This window comes from Oreochromis niloticus, linkage group LG19, assembly GCF_001858045.2.
Source record: "Oreochromis niloticus isolate F11D_XX linkage group LG19, O_niloticus_UMD_NMBU, whole genome shotgun sequence".
NCBI lineage: Eukaryota > Metazoa > Chordata > Actinopteri > Cichliformes > Cichlidae > Oreochromis > Oreochromis niloticus.
In genome coordinates this window covers 26,893,723-26,916,516 of record NC_031983.2, presented here as the reverse complement: position 1 = coordinate 26,916,516, position 22,794 = coordinate 26,893,723, and the positions used below count along the sequence as shown (strand labels likewise).

The 22,794-nt window shown below is 42.6% G+C and overlaps 1 long non-coding RNA gene across 1 annotated transcript; it reads left to right on the top strand.

Moving 5' to 3' along the window:
* Positions 1-643: 643 nt before the first annotated feature.
* On the top strand, positions 644-22,311 carry LOC109195950 (uncharacterized). Its single transcript, XR_003215178.1, has 4 exons — positions 644-769; positions 7,159-7,398; positions 20,320-20,533; positions 21,011-22,311. It is a non-coding gene; the product is annotated as an uncharacterized LOC109195950 (long non-coding RNA).
* Positions 22,312-22,794: the final 483 nt, after the last annotated feature.

The following is a 22,794-nucleotide window of genomic DNA, read 5'->3' as shown; positions in this document are numbered from 1 at the left end:
TTTAGCGAAGTGGATAAAAGCTGGTCCCAGCAGCTGTAAGACTCCACATACACTCGTGGGCTTAAACCTTCCCTAAACTTGTCTGTGTTTGGAACAAAGACCCCTGATGCTGCTCAGCTACACCGTTTTACTGACTGATGATGATGATGGGAGCATGGCTTAAGTCTATAATCTACTGTTTGCTATATGAAGCTTGTACTTGAATGCAAAGAGAGGATCATCATTTTCTGTGCCTGAGATTCTCATTTTTAAATTGTGACATCGGTGACCTGAGAGTGAGGAAATCCTTAAGTCCTTCTAACACCAGACCTTTCGGCTGTTGTGTTAAAAAAAAGTGGCATTTGGGATTTGGGGATTTTCGTAAGCCACTGTGTGCTTTTTTGTCCTTGTCTGTCCCCTCTTTTCATACAACAAAGAAAGAGTAAATTGTCTATAAATCTTTGTTAAATTAGGGACTTTTTACTCATAGACGTATGTGGATTACCCAATTCCTTTTCTCTGTGAGGCTGGGAAAGGTAGGGGATTTTTTTAGTGCCTTTTACTTCACCTATTTGTAAATTCCTCAGTAAAGGTGGAAAAGAAAAGCACTTCTTCATTTTTGCTTTCAGTTTCCTTTTTCCCCCTGGTCTAGTAGTGCGTTACACAACGAGTGAGTGGAAATCAAACCTTTAAAGCGAAAGACACTTTGTTATTGAGGTGGTGACAGACGTTCTGCCCCACATTTCACAAGAGAAGTCATTGTTGACGGCTGAGGGAAGCACCACTTGTGGTAAGTCGGTGACAGGGCATAAGAACAGGCTTGTGTTAGTCATTGTACATTACAGTTAATGCATCTGACAACCTGGCACTGAAACCACTGTACGAGAATCAGCGTGAAATCCCACCAGAGTGTACAATTATGTCTCACACACACACTCATAGATAAATACAGTCATGCCGTAGTTACACACAACCTGTGCCCTTCTCATGCAGGCTGGTTTGCCTGGTGATAGATAAGCGCTGGGGGAGGTGTCTGTCTGCCGTCTTGTCTGCATGGCGAATGGGCTTTGACTCAGTTATCTAGCTGGTGGTGGCTCCTTTGAGGAAGTTCCTCTGACAACACGAAGCCTGCATGTTTCTATTATTACCAGTAAAACAGTGACGTCTTTGCAATAAGTGGCAGAGGTTATGTGTTGCTTTACTTGAGGTCTTTGTGGCTTAGACTTCGCATAATCTTAATAATATGGATGCAGGGTTATAGCTGGATGGATACAATGGTATCCAGTTGGATGGATGGAAAAACACAATGCGAGGAATTTTAAAGGTGCACACTATTTCCTGGTAAACAGAGACATTGTTTCATTTTAAAGAGACCTGCAGAGACATGGGTGAACGTTATCAATCACTATAAATGAGGCAACTCAATTTGTTCTTCTCACCCTCCCCAATGTCACTCTGTAAGGCAGCATTGATTGCAGTTACATTCCTGTCAACAGCAGCTTCATTCTGCCAGAAATGAACAAGTTACTGCACATCACCTGTTTTATGTATCGCCACGCCTCGTCGCTGCCACCAAAACTGTAACAGCGCGAGGCCTAACTGAAAATGAAAAAGTAGTTCTATTAAGTGTGATAATTAGCAGCTCAGTAAAGTCCTGGTGGAATATGATGGATGGCATCTGTTAGACCAGCACTGTGTCTCTGTCATCTGTTTTAATGGGCTTTTTAACAATATGCAGGCTCCTTGGTTCAAAACAAACCTGCAGTGCAGACAGTAGTTGGCAGATTTTGGTTGCAACTTTTTGTTTATGATACTTTCAGAGTGTGATAGTTTCCTTATTGATAATGATCTGTAATCAAGCCAAAAACTTTCCCCAGTATCTGTCATTTATCAAAACTTGTTTTACCAGAGTTGTATAAAGCACTGGAATAGCCTCCACCCTCCATTGGCCATTAAATTACAAACTGGTTGGTGCACCTGATGTTTTTGGCTCCAAGTACAATAAACTTTTTTATCTGTTTGGTGATAAAAATCTCTGCCTTAATACAATTTTGCCCACCAAGATTAACTGCATGGTGAAGCTTCACTGTATAAATTTATTAGAATACACCACAGTCATCGCTCACCTCAAATGCTCTTTAAGTCAAGAGAGTGATGGATTTTTCCTAGGTATGCTGTTTTTTTTCCTAGTACTAGTGAAAAAGGGTCTGCGGTCTGCAGAGGCTCTGAATCTACCAGCATGTGCATCAAGTCTGAGCAAAAATCACACTAGCAGTCATTCATGGGTTTCAGTCTAGTGCAGGAGTCTTGCCAGTGTGATTTTTTTTTCTTTCTCCATGACAGGATGGATATGTGGGCCTTGTTAGGTGGCCTCAGGCTACAACTGAAAATCTGCTCTGTCATTTCCTTTTGTCAAACTTCTTGAAATAGTGGAGTCTACAAATGTACCATAAGAAATCTGTGAGGCTGCACTCACTTACAGCAGCCCCAGCATTTTTTTTGTGTTGATGAAGCACTACAGTTTTCTACCTATGCCAAAAAATAAGAGAGGAGGACCAGTAAATTTAAGCTTTAAAAAGTATTTGTTCTACACATGTGACTACAGTTCAGGTAGGGTTAGGTTTGTATGGCCCCTCTTAATCCAAAGTCCAATTAGAAATATAGCATATATATATATATATAAGGCAGTGAAACAACCAAGCAGTTTATCAGGACAGAGGCATCCTGACAGCTTGATCAAATCACACTTAATATGGTGTCAGCACATGAAATATTGGCACAGATATGACCTCACTTCCTGTTTAGCAACTGTGCCATTGATTTTCACTGGTGATAAACAAGAAACAGGTTTTGAAACTCTATAACCAACTACTTTCTCACTCGTGAACAGTACCGAAAGATCAGAGAGGTGAGGTTCCATGTTACCAAAGCCGGTTTAAACAGACAGGGTTCGAACCACGAAGGCCTCTGTCCAATCCACAATACACCAGACCTCTACGGCTCCAAGCAGTGAGCCTCAAGGAGTGCCTGATTTTGGCACCATAGGTTAAGGTGCTCTCAAAAATGCCCCGAGCCCAGGCTTGGCTCCAGGGTGGGGCCCCAGTGTCTTAGCTTTGTTGGCGCTTTCATCATAGGGGTTTTTTGAATCAAACTAAGTCGATGCCCTCTCCTCCTTCTGGGATGCAACTGATCAAAACTGCAAATGTAAAATCAAGTAAAATCCAGTTCCATCTGTGAAGTTTGGATTTCATGTAAACCAGTATCGATGCCCCTTTGAAATTCAAGAGAAAGAGAAAAGAAAGGGAAATCCAACCGACAAAACAAAACTGTGTCTCAACACTTGCTGTGTTGACACATGATGACAATTTCTGTGGTTTCTTTCATTTTTGAAATACGCAAAAAGAAAATGACCTTGGTACTTCCTCTTTCCGTTCTTCAGTTTCATTACAAAAAGTCCGGGTCACTAGTCACGGCACAATTTAGGAATTTCAATTATTCTGAACTATGATGAAAGAAGAGAAAAATCTGTGGGGTTTCCATGCACTTTCCTGGATTTGACCATCTCTTTGCTCACTCCATATGATACTCTCACACACGCCCTGTGCAGAGCATGATACTGGAGAGTGACAGCGTTTTATGTGTGGTTATTCTGTGAATAATTTATACTAACTTTAGTTGAGAGTCAAAACATAACTGCGTGTTTCTGGAATTCAGTTTGAGCTCCAGTAACATGGGCCTATATTTTTCAGCAGGCTTTGATATTGAGAAGGCAGCACAGTGTTTTGACAGCTTTTAGAGTATGATGGAAAGAAAGGGGAGGGGGATGGGAAAGGAATAGAGGAGTGTGGGGAGGTGGGTGGGTGTGGCAGAGAAGGAATCCTGGGCTGTTCAATGTCACACGAAGGAGGGCTGCAGGGAAATAAAAGGAGGATGGGGGAAGGTTAGAAGGACATGCTTATCAGGATGTTTGTGGAGATAGATGGGAGCAGGCTGGATGTCTGAACCACAACAGGATGGGGAAATACTCCAAAGGGCAGGAGCTCATGGAGATAAACACATAATATGTACCGCACCTTCTTGCCAGGCTTCTCTCTTACACACATGCTCGCATAATGTCAAGTAACACTGCAGAAAGGCTCGGGGTGTATGGATATTTAATGAAACACCCCCACTCTCATCCTCCACCAAATCTGCTCACTACCACGGGAGTCCAATGGAGGAGGAAGAGGAAAGTAGGGCACGTCTGCAGATTTAATGAGCCCCCCCAAAAAAGCGCTGTATGACAAGCTTATGTTTGCTCCTCCAGCAGAGCTATACTCTCTTCAAAAGACAAACTCCATTCTCTTCTGACGTACAGCCGCAGAAACACGGCGTTATTGAGGCCAACGCGTCCGATTTCTTTCAATTGTAAAACATGGTGGATTTTGTGGATACTTAACAGCGGGATGAAGGCCAGAGAAATGAGTCCCATCTACTGCATGTCACAGCAATCATGTTTGATCGTTTTTAGAATGTAATCCCATTGAGTGGGCTTACCCTGCATTAAATCTCAAAGCCCGCTTTTCATTTCCGAAGTGCATTAGTTCGAGTCACAATGCTATTTTTCGCCGACAATTATTCAGAGATCATTAACTGAAGAATTCTCCTCATATCTGGAAAACAAGAGGAAAAAAACTTGCACTGGGATGTGGGAAAAAGGCTAAAATTAGCATAAAGCACAAAAGTGACAAAGAAGAAGTTTTGGGGTTTTTCTGATGGTCATTAGGCCTCAGGGTGAACCAGCCTGAGGATCTGTGGTGCTAGCCCCTGCATGGCTTTTTCTGATGCAGCTCTGAATGAGACTCTGTTTTAGAAGAGATGTGCTCAGGCTGATTTCACCTGAGGAGAATCTGGATGCTAAAACAGATACTTATGTCCCTTTGGTATGGCTAAGGAACACACCCACATGCAAAAAGGCACAAATGTAAATACTTCACAGCAAATGCACATACTTACCAAGCAGGCAGCACTCACCAGAACCAAGACAAAACAGGCAGCCATGTATCCAGAAACAGCTGAATATGTGGCTAATTACATCTTAAGGTAGGTCAGAACTCATATTTGTCCTTCCCCCACACAAGACCTTATTTACCACTTGCAGCCTCATGCTTTATGCTAGCACTACACCAAGTCATTGTGTCTGTAATTGAGGACATGGGTTGTTTTGAACAAGGACACCGTGTTTTACTGATCCAGGGAGCGGCGTGTGGCGAGGTGACTCAAATGTTTGCTTATTGGATGTCAGTAAGCAGGTTTTTGTTTGTTCGCATTCTTGCTGCGAGGAATCACGGTGTGACATTTTGGTTTGTGGTCACGGTGACATTGATTCAAATAAAAAAAGAATTAAAAAAAACAAGTTTACATTTTTTAGAAGACCACAAATTAAGAGCAGATTTTAATTATTGCTAGCACAATAAGCTCACCATGTGTTTCTTTTGGGCTTTTGATGGGATTGTTTTGCTTCTGTGTCTCAAATTCCTCCTTGAAAATGTAACGACAAACCAGCACTGCTGCATAAAAAGTCTCCTTCTTGACACAATTTCTTTCTTCAGTCTTGTCAATACCTGTTTCTTTTTCCAGTCTTAGTGTGTGAAATGAAAAAAAAATGCAGCTCATCACGTCGTCTCTGAAAGTGTCTGTCATTTTCACCTTGTGTGAGACGGAGGACGAGAGGGGGCACAGGTAGCAAAGCAGAGGGAGAGAAAAGAAGGACGGATGCTCTGCAGAGTATGTTTGATTGCTGTCTGATTACAGCTGCTGCTGGAGGGAAGGGCTGAGACGTTCTCCCACAAAAACCTACGCACACATCAGCGAGTTCATCGGAAGGCTGCTGAAATCCAATAGCTGGCTGGTTGGGACTGGGTCACGAGCGCTAGAAAATAAAAAAATAGGCTATAACCGCCACAGAGACAAATCAACTAGAGACGTGTATATCTGTGCTTGTCAAGTGGCAACATTTTAAAGCTATGTGACATCACCAGCTCGGTTTGTGGACTCTTTTTTTTTCCCTAAACAGGGGTCATAATTTACAAAATAAGCATGATGTATTTAATTAGGGTTAAACCTAATGATTGAGACCATAAACTCATTAGGAACGTGTTGGCAGAGGACATAAATCAAGTTAGCGGTATAGTCTTTTTTTAATGCATTTCTATGCAATGTGGCATTTCTTACAACCAGGGAAGTTGCCCCCTGCTGGCCATTAGAAAACGTTTTAAGGCTTCACTTTTCGACACTTCTATCTACGACTTACTCATGTTAAAACCGCACTCTTTATTTATTTCCGTTTTGAAGGAGGTTTTATGGGGGCTTTTTTGTTTTGCCTTCAGTGGATAAATTAAGCATCTCTCATCAGGACGAGATGGAGGAAAGAATATGTGTGTGTGTGTGTGAGTGTAACAACGTACTGAGGCTAATGCCATGCAGGCCTCTAGGTGTTAAGATGGAGTGGGGGTGAGTGGGTGTTGAGTCTGGGGCCCCTTCCATGCCATTTTATCCCCAGCGGCCCCTCTAAAGTTACCCACTGTCTGTGACTGCAGCCAGCAGGTCTCACATCACTATATTCACAAAAGGCTGTCTGTAACTAGATAGCCTTAACTGGTCCTGCATTGCTGTCATATTTTGGTCAACATGCATACTCTGTCAGTCACACATATACACTCTTCCTCTTTGTGTATCCTTCCACCTCTTCTCCTTGAGCTCCTTTTACCACCTCTAATCCTCTTTCCCATGCCAGAGCGCAGACTAGGTTATTACAGTTCCACTGTGGTTAATGAGAAATGTGAGGTGGCAACAAGGTAAATCACTCATCACTTGGCTGAGTTCAAACTGTGACAAAGCTGCTAACAAACAGTAAAAAGTGAAGCGTAGGGTGGTGGGGAAAAGGGTTAGTTTAATTAATTTTTGGCTTTCTGTGGGCACACTTACATACAAAAACAAAAAATATCTATATCCCATCTCGTTAAACTAGACTGAAATATGTACAGACTGATCAGTATGTGTGCTCTTTGCCTTCATGTCTGTGATTAAATACGGCCACACAGCTAGGAAATGAGTACACTGGGTAATGCTGTGGCTGTATTGATTTTCTGTCTGCCTTCCTCTCTTTCTGCTCTTCTCTACCACCACCTCCCAATCAAGGAAGCCTCAGCTGAGCCTGTATGAGCCCCTGTACGTGAGGCGTTTCTGGTGGCCAGAGCTGCACAGCTTCTCCACCCCGCACCAGGGGAAGGGAGGCTACTGGTGGAGTCCTCAGAAGTACCGGGAAGTGGAAGCTGCCTGCAGGAACACCGTCGACACAGTGTGGTCTTTCCTGGAAACACTGGCTTTTCGGACGTGCCCTCGAGTCTAAACGCAGACTACTGCCGCCTCCACACTGGTGTGAGTAGAATGTTGATGATGGGGAGTGTGTGTATATTTATGTGTGTCTGCTGCCATTGTTTTACAATGCGCTTGAAAGGTCTGATTTTGAAGAGCTTCTTCTTAAGTTGAAGCTGGCCGCCAGCACTCCAGCAGAAGTAGACGACAGATCAGTAAGGACTCAATCAGCACTCTGCCAGCTTATCAGAGGCCTGGTGTGGAGCTACAGTCAGGAGCTCTCCTCATGCTGTCAGCCTGCTTGCATGACACCAAGGCCACATCTTCTCTTAGAAAGCCTGTGTGCACAGGATCACCTTATCTGTGACCGCACTGACCACCTTCTGTCATTATTGTGGTTATCACTAACTGATAAGATTGCATGAATCACTCTCAGTGTCATCAGTAACCCACAAAAACAAAAAAGGACTGCCCTAAGATACAGTTTTAAAAATATTCCAGTTTGATAGTTACTACATGCCTCTCTACTGCTACAGTAACTTTCAAAATGTAACTCTCCAGAGTTGAGACCTGGAAGTAGAGTTGCAGTCTAAAGCCTGGATTGCAGACATGGACAAGGATAGCTGGAGACACCACAGCCGAGTACTCAGTCCTGTTATACTTCTCTGAAGTCCACTGCCTGGGCACATGCATAGTTTCTGCATTCTAATGGAAATTCTCCACAAATGAGTCGTGGTCCGCTAGGGTCCCAGTGACATAAGATTCATTCAAAAAGTATAAAACCCGTTTTACACAGCTCTCTCTTCTCCCCCAAACCCTAGCGACTGCATCTACTACCAGACCATAAAAAACAAACCTAAAAAACATTTTGTGGAAGTATTCATAAAGAGAGTAACATAACAACCTCAACAACGCCAAGGAGAAAACAAGCTAAATGTGGATTATTAAACATTAGGTCTCTCTCTCTTCTAACTCCCTGTAATAATAACTGATCAAAATAATGATTTACTCTGCATTACAAAATCCTCATTATAGCAGGATGAATGTTAATTTTAATGAATGTCCCTGAGTCATGCTGTCAGAATCCCTGAAGCACAGACCAAGGAGGAGAGGCAGCGATCTTTCACTCCTGCTTATTAATCAACCAAAGACCCAGACAGAGGTTTTAATTTATTTGAAAGCTGGTTATGTTTGTCGTTATCGATCGTCCACCTGGCCCTTACTCAAAGTTTCTATCTAATACATCTGACTTTTCAAATCAGATTAGTTCAGATAAAATAATCATAGTGAGTGATTTGACCTTTCATGTAGATGTTGAAAATAATAACCTCAACACTGCATTTGATTTATTATTAGACTCAAATGACTTTTAACAAACAGTAAATGAGATATATGCACACTTCAAAGCATTTTAATCCGTTGCAAAGAAATTGGGATTTCACAAATTTAGAAGATCTTTGGCCTGAAAACAGTTTTTCACTCTATGAAAAATCAATTTCTAAAGTTAGGACATCTTATGATTTGTCACTGACAGGGACAATCCCAGTTTTCTTTTCAGCACTTTGGGCTCATGGGAAGCTTTTTTCCCACATGAAAGTTATTCACAGAGTACTGGTCCCTTAGGCAAAATTATGAAAAAAACATAGCGTACATTCTTCATTGCTATGCAGATGATACCCTGCTATATTTATCCAATTAGCTAAGCTACTGGCATGTCTTAAAGACATAACGGCCTGGGTGGCCTCTAATTTTTTTAACTGAGGTTACTGTACTCTTTCCTAAAACTCAATCAAGAAGTCCAGTCACATCTTCAAAAAGCAGAGGTGACATCCAGCAGACATCCACCTCATTCAAAGCAACTACACCCTAGTCAGCTGTCTGTGAGGCCTCATTTCTGCTAAACTGACTAATAAGGCCTTAATACAATTATGGGGGTGGGTATTCTGTGGATACTTGCTTTCAAAAATGCTTCAACATTGGCGTCATTTTTCAGAGGCTGTGTCTGTAGTTTTGCAAGAATCTAACCACAAACCGCAGTACTGATCTTCACTGCAGTTATTTAGGAACAACAGCAAAAGCTAGTAGCGGTTAATCCCCTGTGGACTATGAAATATAAAAAAGTCATAAGGTAGTCGATCGTATTTGCTGAGATATTTGAGTGTGGCACAGCGTGGTGGACCAAGTGAGGGCGTATTAACCCAAAGGTGTACATGCATGCAGCTAAAATTAGTATTTTAATCTTGTAGACTGTAAAGGAAATGTTTACAGTCACGTAGCCTTGTTGTATAACCACACATGCAGTACCACACTGACCCCCATACCCATTTTTTTTATCACTTTTTATCATCAATCCCCCCATCGCCAACCCAATATTCTGTTTATATAAATATCCTCTACCCCTCCAGCTACCACAGCCCTCCGCGACCTAGAGGACATGACCTAAATGGGTGGGCTTAGTAATGGTCTCCATGCCCCACAGCATCTTGTTGTCATGACAGCAGAATGGTTGTGACTATCGGGGTGTCTGCCTGCTGAACTGATTGAGGCAATTGATGTAAAAGCAGAAGAAGGGAGGGGTGAAAAGAGGTGCGATGGCACCAGTGGGTTTAAAGAGAGAAAATGAAACAAGTGAGGTGAACACTAAATCATTGAGAAGCATTTCCCTGCAGCACAGCGAGACAGACAGACAGAGGAACAGACACAGGGAGTGAAAATGAAAACGTGAGAAAAGGGGAGAAAGTTGGAACCTTGAGCAGATGAACAAAGTGGCCTGGCACCACTGTGAACCAAGAGACTTTAGGAAGCAAAGGGGAAAGATAAAGAGAGATATTTAAAATAGAAATAGATGATTTTGAATGAAAGGGAGAACAGTAGATGGTTACAGGGGAGAAAATGGCGTGAAAAAAAGAAAGAAGTGAAAAGAGAGAAAAAGCCAGGGGGCTAATGGGCTTGTGGCTAATCAATCCTGAGTGATGGCCACTTTGGAGAGAGCCAAGCTGACAGATGGAGACCATCCCTCTGCTTTAACTCTCCCCTGACTCCTAACTCACCACACCAGGGCACATCAGAACCCCCCAACCCTAACAAGCCTCACCCCCCCAGAGGGCATGTAACATCACGCAAATTCAACACACATACGGAGGCGCACTCGGCCCAGCTAGCGTCTGTCAGATCAGCCGATCCATTTAATGTGTGAGAAATGGCCATATCAAGAATCCTTACTGTTATTCCTGACATGCATGAGTTTGAATCAGTGCAGCATCAGTTGTCGATTGATTCTCCATAACAACTGATTGGGCTAAATGAGCACTGGGATTGATCGCTGGCGACAGGAGGAGGGTATGGTAAATGAGTTATTACTCATGTGGCCAGCCACGTGGTACTTTTGTACACTTGTTCTCAGTGAGCAGAAAGAGAGACAAGAGTGTTCCCATTTATTCAAGACTACTGTGTAAATCAGTCACGTGCTACCACAGCAAGAAAGACGCACTTTTTCCACATTGCTGTGCAAACCCACAGCATGTGGACAGAAATGGACAGCAGGATAATGAGTGGAAAAAAAGGGAAAATGGATGTTATTTAAAGATCCTCAGAATGCTGCGGTTCTTTGTAAATGCACGAGGGTTGTGGAAGTTCAACCAATAATACTTAAGAGTATTTTATACTATGATATTCAAACTGTTGCTGAAAAATGAAGCCAACGTTGAAGGGCCAAAAACTGCTTTTCATCTATTGACTCCAACAGTGAGTTAATCTCCAGACTGCTGTGTTAAAATGAGAAATAAACATGTTTACAGCCTGATACAACACAAAAAACAAAAGGCTTTGCTTTCTAGCCAACACTCTCATTCATATCTGTTTAAATTGTATTAAGAGTCATGCAATATAGGCTTGTGGCCATTTTGGTTTCAACACAGGCAGCTGTCTGTGAGACCTCATTTCTGCTAAATTGCCTGAAATTGACATCTTGACTGTCTTTGTGGTCTCATATAAGACCCTAGGATACATACAAAACCCTAGGACTACGACAGTGACTTCACAGTGGCTACAGCCATCTTTTATATACAGATGTACCATATGATGGAGAAGACAACTCTACACACTTTTACTGTCCCTTATAAAAAAACAGCAGTTCAGAGCACAACTGCCAATGAAATATTTCAATTTAATCCACAGCATCAAAAGTATTGCTTCATCATTAGAAGTTGTTCACAATCCCGTCCTTAAACCAAGCCAGAGCCCAAAGCAGTGCCAAACAAGAAGGCAGCGTCATAAATTGCACTCTGCTGGCCCCAATAAAAAAAGATTAAAGGGAAAAGAAGTGCAATCCAGCGACAGGCTGCTTGGACAAGGGTTGGATGGAGGGCTGCTATCAACTCCTGAAAGACAGCAGGAGGGAGAGAGGATTAGGAGAACAGTGCTGAGGCCTCCACTGATAGATATTCAGCAGACAGTCACTTTCTGTCCTCACTATCAGCAGGGATGTTGCCACTGGGTCATGCTTCCAGACACACAAGCTTCTTATGCAGCAGTGTCAACAGCTGCAAGACTCCAGTTGCTACTGTCTGCTCGTTTGCAACTGCATATACATTCATTTCTGAACATATGCATGTGCCACTCACATTTTCGCTCTGTGTACCAAATCATACAATCCAGCACACTATCTGGTCTGTCCTTAGCCAGTCCTTTCGCCAGGGAACAGCTCTGTTTTCCTCACCCAGCTGTCACGTCAACAGAGAGCCAGTCAGTCAGCCGGCGAAGCAGCAACAGTATTCTTCCCCCAGACGAAGCTATGGCTCGGATCCTTTACTTCCTGAGCCATGGAAAAGGGTCAAAGCACAAGCCACAGATGGCAGAACTTGGGCCGTGATTTGGAGAAATCCAACTCTGTTCAGGGCTGGAGAGCTAGAAGGTCAAAAAGGCAGAGAGAGGGGAAAAAGAAATGGATCTGGTTAGAAATGTGTGAGGAAACGGAGCAGAGACAGGCCGTTTGTTTCCACAACCCAGCGCTCACACACTGGAACACATCCATTAGGATTAGGCGAGAATCTTTATTGCTTTGCAGATCATGAGGTATTCTTTCAAAGCATATTCATTTTCATGCATATTCATAATTTCCAGGCTCAAGTTTTGACAGTGTTGACTTTGCAGTGATGTGTGGTGCTAAGATCAAAACGTTCCTAGACTAGATATCTTTCTTAGCAATGAAAAGCACCTTTGAGGGGGGAAAAGCATCTAATCCACTGACATTTTTAAAACTAAAGTCTGGCCTCTTTACGCTGTGAGAAAATCACCTGCTGAGCTCAGTAATTGAAAGTCTCTGTTCTTCTATTATTATCCTGGTTCACCTTCGAGAGGCTGACATGCTTAATAATGAAGTCTTTGTTAATTAAGTCAGCTGATTAGGGACCTGATATATAATTAAATTCTCAGAGAATAGTCGAGAGGAATATCTCAGTTTCATTGTTATCCCTTTTGGTCTTAATCTGTGGCCCCTCAGTATCTGCTTGTTAAGTTTGAAGTAAGAGCCATTTCTGGAGCCAAAGACTCCTTCAGATCCCAAAAGTAAACAAACACCGAGGCACCGCTAAGGATTAAAAAGTGCCTTAATTCTTTCATCTCCAACAGAGTGATTAGTGTAGCTGTTTTGCCAGGTGTTAGAATCAAGCATAACAATTCAAGAAAGGCAGGATGCTGAGCCATGTTAGCAGTAAGTTACCCTGCCAGTCAAAAGTCTGGCCAGTCTCACGCCTGGGTGAGTGAATTAACCAATAAATTGGGGAAGTTATAATAAAAGTTTCTACATTACTTTTCAGTGCCATCAGCTCCAAAACCTCCCCTCTCCATGTTACAGTAAGTTCACATATAAGTTTTTAGATTAGGTGAATTTGGAAAACTTCACTGTTGGCATGAAGGGCAGCTGGAGGCGAATAATTCAACTGTGCTTTTAAATAAGCTATAGGTTCACAAGGGCACTGGTATTGCTTGAATGAAGGATTTTTCACCTTTGTTTTAAAAAGTATTTCCCTCCAAATGAAAACAAAAACTATGTGAGGCTCTACCAAGACGACGTCAAAGTAACCCTAACTGCAATCTTGGCTGATAAGAAGCCTTCACACAGTAACACGGAACACAATCTGATGTCAAAAAAGAAGATAAAAATGGCATCCCACACACAGAGATGCAGTTTCTGACACTCTTTACCCTGGAAGGAATTTTTTAAAAGCTGAAAAAAAGTTTGCATGCGGACAAAAGTCATAGAAACACTTTAACAAAATATCCATGTACATGTGGGCGGGGACATAGTGAAAGGAAAAATGGAGAGAGCTCGGAGAAGCGTGATTTCATGGTACATTTTGAAAATATGTTACTGTAACTTGACTCCATCCGTTGGCTGGACTTCTCCAAAGTTAAAATTTCACTTCTGAAAGCACCATTACAATTTATGTTGAGCGTGTACATGCAGCTTTTTGGCAGAACAGTGGTTCAGTGATTAGCACTGTTGCCTCACAGCAAGAGGTTAGTGGGTTCAAACCCAGGCAGGGTTCTTCTGATGGTGCTTGTGTGGGTTTTCTCCAGGAGCTCCAATAATTGCTGCACCAAGAGAGTCTCACAAAGTCTCTTTCTCACTCTAATTGCTCGGTCACCCTGGAGTGAAAACAGGATAGGACCTTCCTTGCGAGCAAGAAAAACTGTCATTCCATTCTAAGTGTCAGTGTATCTATTTAATAGATACACTGACTTAGTCAGTGTATCTATTAAATAACAAATATCATAGCATTATGTTTATTAGGCTGTTATTATCAAACTTTGTAACATAAATGGATGAAAACGTTTATGTACATGCCAAATGTCATTTCTGAATGTCTGAATTAGTTACTGATTAGTCAGATGCAATCTCTTTGTTTGCCCAAGATTGGTGGCACCTGCAGGTAAAGAGGGTCATTAATTACAGAACTGCCAGTTGTAGTTTATCTCCCCATGAGACCGATTATACCAAAGTTTATCTCTAAAGTCAGAGTCCATGCAGGAGTAGAAAAGATATCAGCTTACACTAATAAATGACGCTGACTGTGACAAATGAGGTAATCATTAAAGACAAAAAAAAAAAAATCTGATTAGTCAAGTGATAATGCTTGACAAACACCCTTTTCGTCACACCCTCTAATGTTGCTCACTGAAAAATGATGCCGGGTGGCAGAAGGCGGTGTGGAGAACAGGTGACAACACTGCCTGGCCCCTCCCTTAGATGGCCAGTCAGGCTCAGTTTACTGAAGAAAGTCACACGGCAGATGGTGTCCAAGGAAGTGAATTAGCACCGAGATGCCTCGTCCACATGCACCAGATGGGGGTAGAAGGAGAGACAAAGAAACTGGGGGAGAAAACAATGGCATAAAGGCAGCGAGGGGTAGGGGGTTGGGGCAGTGAGGAGTTTTTCTGGGCTCATTTGTTTGTTTGCTTGTGGGTGTTTTAGCCTTTGTTGGGCCAATGCAGAGCTTGGCCAAGTTCACGAGCCTGTCAACTGTGATTACACCCATTCGGGGACTCATTTAGAGTCCAGATCTCATGTGTAACACCTCTCATTTTCATGGTAATGTTACATGTGTTGTGCAAAGCAAAGCTGGTCAAACATGCTAAACTGTGTTTTGTTTTCTGTTTGAAAAGGTGGAGATACTGCTGGCAAAAACTCAGGGAGAGGGTGCCTCATGTGCTTAAAGGAAGAGAGTAAGAAATAACAACCGCATTGGTCTTCACCCAAAACCTGTTTCTAATATCACGTTTTTCCCCTCTGATCCCACTTTGCAAACTTTCTTGTCTTGTGAGGGTTCTTGAAGGCTCAGAGTGACTCTAGCGCCCAGATACTTGATACGTAAACATTATACGAGTGGCAGATCACTCTTTAGAAAAACAGAAATAAGTGCAGTCCTTTGTGTTGGAGCTGGGGAGAAACAGCCATGTTTTGGTCAAGGTAATCCCACAGTGTGAGTGCTTCAGGAATGGGCTCAGGAATGTTAATAAGGGAGAAAAAGGGCAACATGATTTAAATGCCACACAGATGTGGCCTATCGGTGATGCAATCTTGCAAGGAAATGAGTTGTAGCGCTCTCAACCGCAGGGCTGTGTTGGAAGCTGTTCACTCTGTGTCCTGACTGTACACAATGCTGTGAATGGAAATGTCAGAATAAAGTTGTTCTGTAACCCAACTCTGAAAATGTCCCAGGCTATCTTGTTTTTCAATCTCCCTCTCTGTCCACGCCCCTCCACAGCCCATCTGGCTGTGATTATTGGCCGTGGCCTAATCCTGCACCGTGTCCCTTTTTCACACAATGGGGAGGGCCAGTTCTCTATTGTGTCACTCATCCCTCTTCTTCTACCTCTTTTCTTTGCTCGCGCCCCTCCCACCCATCCACCTCGCCCTTTTTCCATCTTTCTTTTTCGATCTCTGTCTGTTTTAACTCTTGTTCCTTTTCTCCTCTTTGCCTGACTGCTGCTGCATCTGTCACTAGCCGAGCGGCAAGCGTCTGTGTGGCCCTCTGCCAATGCTGACAGCTGGGAGAGAGAAAGAGAGGGGAAAATAAATGGCGGCGGGGAGAGAGGGAGGGAGGGCGAGCAGAGTGGGGGTCGATACATATCAACACAAGTCAAAAATTCCAATATCACCTTTCTGACTGCGCACAACATTGCAGAAGTTGCAAAAGAAATCAATAATAGTGACAGATAAATAACATTAAGGAGTGGAGGAGCAACATGCAGCAACTGCATGAGCAAGTGTGTGCCAGGCAACCTTTCGTCCTTTCGCTTTTGAGACATTACTTTTACTTCTTTTCTGTTTTTCACAGTATTCAGTTCCTTTGCCTTTGGCCACACTGGAAGTGGTTTAAAGAAGTCATATGCCCCTCTGTCCCTTTCCCTGCCTTCTTTTGGCAGGCAGCCCTGTTTCATGACACTCCGAGAGGTGGTCAAGAGTCACTGAGTCCACTGCTCTGTTTTATTGACCTTTGTTTGTTTACAGGAAGAATAAAATAATCACCGGATGGATTTTGTGTCCAAAACTACAGCATGAGCCTTCAATTTAAGTCATTATCCCCAAAACAAGTCCCCCCAATTAAACGATATGTACTGCTGGCACTTTTCCAGAGCCATTACTATATTTAGTGATAAATGGTGATAATTCAGGTTCAGGTGTAAAGATCATGTGAACCAGCTGTTTGCATTTTCAGGGCATGGTGCTACAGTTTACTGCTTCACATGAAGAATAAAGACCAAAGAAAAATGAAAAAAGACAACCACTCACTACTAGTGGTGGTTGATGCTGCAATCTTTGGCACCGATACCAAGTAAATACAGGGCCAGAATTGCAGATACCAATACAGTACTTTCAAATTATAAAAAGCATTCTTCTTCTTCTCAGAGAATATCTTCGGAGAGGTCAATCTTTGGATCTCTGTAACACTGACCTCTACCTCTGCGCAGGGGCTCTGGGTATGTCAAAGGGATTTACTTCCTCATCAGTTCGTTTCTTTTTGCTGCTGAGTCATGTGACTGCAGGACAACTAAACACAGCAGAGCATGAAAGAGGGGGTGGAGCAAAGTGTGCATGCATGTTTGCACAGACATGTCTACTTTCTGACAAACAAGAGCAACACACTGAAGTTAGAGAAGAGAAACAAAGTATTGATCCTAATATCAGTCCAATACCCGTACCAGCACAGGTATCAATACTATCAATATTTGGATCGATCCGCCTATTCCTACAAACTCGCTCGAAGTAGTTGAAGAAGGGAGGTATTTCGAACCTTGACTACGCCACTGAGACCATCACCATGGTTGTTTTTATGGAGCTAGAAGTGATTATATTTGAATAAGGGGATGCTAGCATGTTTGGTTAGCAAGGCGCATCCACAAACAGATACCTGCCTGTTAGTGCTCGGTAGTAAACTGAAAACAAAACCACTCTTTGGATGGGTTGTACCTGACAGTTAGCCATATTGTTTTTCATATAATTCTGTATCAAATGTATGGTTGTCGTGGATGTATAAACATGAGCATTTTATTTGAAATTACTAGCTGTGTTTCCATGTATGTGTTGAATAACTCAGTACTAGTTGCAGACTTATAGATGTGCACCCGTTTTCCTGAGAGGACAGTCTTCATTACATGGAGTGGTTTGCAAGAGAAGTCCCAAGATGCATTGCTTCACTCAACATTCTGCTGAAAGACAGACTCCAGCAGGCTCGGGTGGGCTTTCGGGTGGTCTCACCCAAAGTATCAAGTAGCAAGACTTTGATGCCGAGCTGCAATATATGTTTACATAAGCTAGTACGGCAAAACAAGAGTAGATATTTAAACAGTTGTGAGAAAAACTGCAGTTAATACAAATTTACAGTGTTGTAAAGTAGAGGCCCAGCGTGCTAAGCCTTCAAAGGCAGCAGATTAGTACATCGCCCACTCTCCTGATGCAGCATCGCTCGTGTGTTTGTATTTAATCCCGCGTACGACGTCAAGGGGAACACACTGGGTGACCCATCTTATAAATATTTTGCAGTGTGTTTATTTGGCAGCACAAAAGTACTCTCTCCCTCCTCTGCCTGCAGTTTAAAGACAACAGTGGCATGTTTATAATATATACATACCAATATACGAGAGCTCTAGTGGAAAAATATTTCTGTATTTGGCATGCAGGAATCTCAGGAATCACATGGTTCCTTCCTGAGATAACAGAGGAGAGGACTGCAGAGGGGATATGAGGAGTTTGGAGGGTGGGATGAAACCAGAATGCAGTATTCCAGCAATGAAGAAGGATTGTTGTTGCACTTTTTAATACTGTGTGGTGAAAATAAATATGCTGCAGGAAGAGATTTATCGGAAAGATAAGCAGCAGATCGTGCGGGGAGAAAGAAATTAGAAAAAAGAAGAGTCCGGGATTTGTTTCCACTGAGGTTCTCCAACATACACGACAAGCAATAACACTCAAGAGAGATGAAGCTTTCCCTGCGCAGAATACTAAATGGTTCACTCACACTCAGGAATGAGCAGGCTGTAGTAAGTCTGATTAAATGATGGGGGAGGCAGGCAGGCAGAGAGCGAAAAAGAGAGAGAAAAAAGGAGTAAATCTCCATTTTTTTCCATCTGGAGAATGTATGTCAGTAGGCTGCACTATCAGCCTGGCCCACATCTCTCCCTTCCACTTTCTAAGCCTTTGTGAGAAAGACTGATTCAGTGCAGTGAAGTACAGTAGTCTGTTGCCAATGCAGCCAATTCATATTCAGAGTGCGTACTCCACACTGTTGCACAGCTCACACTGCACGCTCACATCGACTGGCTAATGGATAAATTGAAGAGGTCTATCTGGGCGGCACATCATTAAAGTCGCTGTGCACTGGAACAGTTTTTTCATGTACTCTAACGCTAAGTGAAGTGCATAATAAGCAGCATATGCTGTAATGTCAAGAACATTTATTCTAGAAGGGTTAAAAATACACTCATCTGCCACTTTTTTAGGTACACCTGCTCAACAGCCTGTTACTGCTGTGTATGCAATCCTATCAGCTCAGAAAGGGAAGGCAACTAAATCACACATTGTCACCAAAATTTAACAACATGAGGTTGGGGGAAAAAGTTCCGATTCAACATTCAGAGGCTCAGGTTTTGGCATAAACAGCATGAAAGCCAGATCTCACTCCAATAGAGAACCGTTGGGATGTGGTGGACAACACAATTCTGGAGGAACTGTGTGATGCTCTCATGTCCATACAGAGAAAATCTCTGAGAAATGTTTCCAGCATCTTCCCACATAGCAAGGATGTCTGGCCTGTATCTGGTATCAAGCCGACGCTGCTGGCTGACTTCTGCCATGATAAGACGTATGACATCCAGATATGGGCTAGGCCTGTCAGATGGCACTGTCTATGTGATGGCATGCCATATCTGGCTGGACTGTGGTTTGGTTTATGTGGCCCAGGCTCATACAAAATAGGTCTGGCCCGGATCTGGCATCAAGCTGGCATTTCTGACTGACTGGTGTCATGGCAGAGTGTATGTCAACCAGATGTGTGCCAGGTCTGGCAACGATGGCAATATTTATGTTCCTATTTACCTATTTTAGTTAGAAGACCCAAATGCCATGTTGCAATATGGTAGCCAATGTTTCAAATGCAGGTTTGACAGGTTTGTGAGTGTACACTTTATCCAAATCCTAGTGACAGTTTACTCATCTTTGCTATTGGGTGGCTGTAGCTCAGGAGGTAGAGCAGGTCACCTACTGATCGGAAGGTTAGTGGTTCGATCCCTGGCTCCTCGAGTCTCCATGTCAAGAGTGTGAATGTGCATGAATGTAGTTAGGAAGCACTGAGTTTAGAGGAAGTGTGTCTGATTGGGTGAATGTGACATGTTATAGAAAGCACTTTGAGCAATCCGGAAGACTAAAGTGCTATATAAGAATCAGTCCATTCACTGTCTGAACAGAGTTTCGTCATGTTAGTTTTGCACTATTATGCACATGTTGTTATTACATGGCTTGATTAAGGTACACATTAGGCTGATATCTGGGGCCAGAGCTGAAACTGTTCTGGGCCAGCAGTGTGTCTACAACTGGCCCATGGCTGCACACAACTTACACATGGCCCACATACCGCGAAGAATGACGGCCTTTTGGTGGCCCAGTTTGGCCCATTCTTAGTCCCGTCAAATTAAAAGCTCGGTTTTTCTGTCTGCTAGCTACTGAAAACTGAAGGAATTCTGAAACTCAAGTTCTGGGTTCTTTAATGCACTGGCCCCAACTTATAGGCATTTCTTACTTTTTATGTTTTTTGTTATAGCACACAGTTGAGGGACCGCCACACATTAACAGGTCAATGCTCTGTCTCTTTTCCTGACCAGCAGCAGCTACTATGTTAATCTAACAACAAGAAGCTAAAAAGTAATATACAGAAAGCCATGCAAGCATTATTTATGCTAAGATAACAAAATTTCCTTCATTTTCAGGTCATTTTTATTCCCAAACTGTTCCAACCCCTTGAGCAGATTTCAAAGCGGATATTGAAAAACAAGGAGCATCGTGTTGTACACTGACACTGGAGCCAGAGGGGACATTCATCCCCACTTCATAGATTCAGAGATGGGACGCCACTCCTCGTTACCACCAATTATCCGGCCGTCTGTGCGATCAATGAGACCTTGGAATGTATTTCCTCAATAGGTAATGAAATTTAAAACTTTTTAGATTATCAACAGCACTTGGGGGAATATCCCCCCAGCACAAACACAATTACCGGCATATGCGCACGCTCCCCGCCCCCAGACCTCCCCGTTGCCTCAAATTGAATTAGAACTTTAATGAAGAAGTTATTTACCTCTAGTCTGTCTAACTCTGAGAAAGCCAGGCAAAGACAAAGCAGACGTAAAGATGCACCACAGCCTCTTTACTTATCTTAGTTCCTGTGTGTGAATGTTTAACAGACTCTGGTGATGAGGAGCTGTGCTTATGCGTCTGAGAAATGTGCTCACATTCTGTTTCCTGTGTTGTGGTTCCAATGCCAACAGCTGTAGGGGAAGTCAGAGGGTGTTTGTGGCTTCGGCACTTGTCTGTGTATATATACACAACCTGCATGTGTGTGAGCGTACGTGGCCTGTTCCTCCATCTCCCTGCTGGGGCTGTTCTGTTTCCTGGTTGCAGGTGCTGCTGTGAGATCACTTCCTGCCGACTCCCCGTTGTGTGCGTATTCATGGGCTCCAGCCATTTCCTGTCCGCAGGGAAGAGGAAACTATAGGAAACAGGATGAGCATCCAGGGCGGGAAGGGTCACAAAGAGCTGGGTGAGGTGGAAGAAGGGGGTGATGACCCTGGAAATAGTGGAGAGGACCTCAGATAAGTGGAGAGACCCAATCAGGGCTTGTTTGCATAAGAGTGAATATCTTATGTGATTTTTTTAAAAAGCTGTGGGTAAAAAAAGAACAAAAGAACCCCATTTTTTATATATTCAAATAGTTAATTTTGCTAAGCCATTGCTTTCTCCCTTTTTAGGCCTAAAAGACCAGATATCATTGCCAGGTCTGTGTAAATATGAAATTTGTTAACTTAGCTTAACACAAAGGCTTTAATAAAGGTGACCACGTACTGTGCCTGCCGACACCGTTAAGCTGACGTCATTGTAATACTTTTTTGTTCCCAATGTCTATGTCCAGATAGATAAAACCTTTAAATGTGTCTTTAACCGCATGCTTACATGATGATTTCATTTCTATGAAGAAGTATTAGCTGAAGATTTGAAATATCTCAGCATTGTGTGCAGCGTATCCTTTTAAAAATTGGGGAGACTGGACAAATAAAGAAGCTGCAGGCCTAAGCAGAAACTACTGATAGCAGATGAAGAGCATAACTGATCTGAAAGTCGTGTTCTTATGAAATGTTGGAAAAGAAAAAAGTGAGCAATGATCTGACAAAGACTCTGACAGATGGATATGGCCCTTCATCTACTTTTCACCAAAGCCACCAAAGGAAGGGAATCAGGGGGAAAAGATAATTTGGTACACCAAATTACACAAGAACTGGACTGGAAATCAGTGGCAACAGACCTGATGGCGTGAAATGAGAAATTTCACTCCCAATACAGATGGAGGAGATCAGGAGAGTGGTACAACAGTGAGTGTCTACAACCATCTGTAAAACACGGTGGAGGCTCTATCATGAGGTCAGCTCAGATTTTGATCCACCATGCAAAAAGATCTAGAAAGCATCAGAGTGGCAACAGCTAACACCTGCACACACTATCGATCATGGATTGACTTCCCAGAAGCCGGAGCTCAACATTATTGAAGCAGTGAGAGATCATCTTGACAGAGAACAGAAAAAAGACAACATCCAAATAAGAGCTTTGAATGTTCTTCAGGAACTATTCCTAAAGACTACTTAAAGAAATTACAAGAAAGCTGCCTAAGAGAGTTCAACACAACTGAAGAGTAAAGGTGGTCGAACCAAATACTGACTTTTAACCAAGCTCATTAGAATTGTGCAAACTCAGTTTTTGCCTTTTATACTTTATTTCCATGTTTTTTTTTTTTTTTTTTTTATAATATGTTTTACTAAACCACTGAATTTATTTCATATTTTCCAAGCAAAATATAATGTGAGGTGGGGCAGCTTGAGGCTTTTATACTATATACCTTTCTTCCTGAATAAGGCCACTGGGTCCATGTTACATTAGCCACTACTAGTAAAACATTCAAATGTTCATTTTTCTTTCACTATTGCAGACACTAAGAAATAATGACAGTAAGTGCAATGATGAATCAGCACAGGACTTCTTGAATAACCAGAAATGACTGGAATCCTTTAGGAACAGCCACAGTCTATAACCCCGTCAGGATGAGTAAAGGTCATGAGGCAGGACGATGATGAAGTGAACCTTCCTGTTTGTTTCCCGTCTTTAACTCTGTCACATGGTTTCCAACTGACAGCAAA